Source organism: Priapulus caudatus, unplaced genomic scaffold (genome assembly GCF_000485595.1).
Source record: "Priapulus caudatus unplaced genomic scaffold, Priapulus_caudatus-5.0.1 Scaffold1181, whole genome shotgun sequence".
In the NCBI taxonomy this organism is placed as follows: Eukaryota; Metazoa; Priapulida; class Priapulimorpha; order Priapulimorphida; family Priapulidae; genus Priapulus; species Priapulus caudatus.
Genome location: NW_014578242.1, coordinates 86,038 through 87,923, shown reverse-complemented (window position 1 = coordinate 87,923; position 1,886 = coordinate 86,038).

Genomic DNA, 1,886 nt, shown 5'->3' with positions numbered 1-1,886 from the left:
TAAAATACGTTCGTGTGCCCCTACCATTAGTAACGAGTTATTAGTACCGTTATAGTAACGAGTCTTTTATTCGTGCATGCTTAATTAGCCTCACCCGTTATTGTTACCGATTAAAATCATGTAATTGCTCGGTTTTATATAATGTAATCTTTGTAAAGGTGTATTAGTTCATAGATTTAAAAAATAATGAATCTAGAATAATTCTGATGTTAATTCACTAGGACAAAAATATGTAGAAAAATTTAATATTTTTTAAGGAAAATGTTTCTATAGGCCTACTAATGATTGCAAAGGCAATGATTACAATGCGACCAACGTAGAATGCAACGAAAAAATAAAGCAAGCAGTCCACATGATGTATGACTGAATTTTGTTGTTGCTGCTTTTGTTCTTGGCAAAACCAAGTTGGAATTAACGTTAATAACTCACTGCACGGAGAATTGAATTATAATATCACGCACTTAGTTTCACGCCTCACACTTTTATTGTCCACATATTCACATAAATTTAAACACGATTTAATATATACTGTAACATCGATACCCTTCCCATTCAGATGCGAAATTGATGATAATTTAATTACATTACAAATCTTTTCTAATGATATATCAACAATTCTTTGAAGAGATTTCTCACGTACGTGTACGTGCATTGCCTATAATAATATGGGAAGCATATTTGAAATAAATCATAGCAACAGATGTAATAAAAACAACAATAAAACCTCAACGTGATAATGCTGGAAAAGGGGAAATAATGTTGGGTTGAAGTGTCCTGCTTTGATAGGTGAATCACATAGTTATTATTGCACCAGTTCTGACAGTTTTATGGTCATTTTCCCCAGGTTCAGCCTAAACAATAAATGTGACACAGATATAAAGATGAAGTCTCGACAGAGCAACACAGCACGGATATTCAGCAAGCAAGCAATGAAAATTCAATATTTATTAATGCTGAAATAAGATGGAAATAATGCTGAATTATGCTGAAATAGGGTAATTCTAGATAGGATTCTCTCCTAGGACAATGCATGTGTATACACTGCGTGCGTGCATACATTCGTACATGCATGCATACGTATAATCCATCACGTCAATCTATCACCAACGCATCAACAACGCCATCTCTTATTCTTGCACCAGCACATTGTCGTTGAATCACACACCGAAATACAATTGTAAGAAAACCGCCTCCACTTCGCGGTAACTAACCACGAACTCAGCCACCGATCGAACGTACCGCTGTAACGCACCTTTTTACGTTCCCATGTTATCTGTGAATTAGAGTCTCTAATGTTACGTGTGTAGCCAAAGACATAGACAAAGAGAGAAAGCCAGCTGTTATAATACCATGACTCGTAGTTTACTTGATAGTTAGAACTGATACTGTTACAGAATGTAGTCGCGGTCGTTTCTGGTTGTCGGGAGATTCCCTCTATCTCCTCCTCGTCCGACCCTTACGTTCGGACGAGGAGCAGCAGTTCTGTTGTCGCAGCAGCAGCGTCAGCTGCAGCAGCAACAGCAGACGTCGGGAGATCTCCTCGATTTTCCTTGCGCTCCACCTTATATACACAGGCACGACCGCGAATTACGCATGCGTCACGCATGCGCTGTTCACAAAGACACACATTTGCCGCAATTCAATTACTGTCACAACATCTCATCGACACAGCACCCTTTGTGTTTCAATCATTGTCGTAACGTCGGCATATTATCGTCGTCACCTCTTCGACCTAATGCCCTTTGTATTTCGGCATATTAACGTCATCACACCATCGACACTGACAGCGCCTTTTGTGATTCAATCACCGCTAGTGACGTCGGCATATTATCGTCGTCACCTCTTCGACCTAATGCCCTTTGTATTTCGGCATATTAACGTCATCA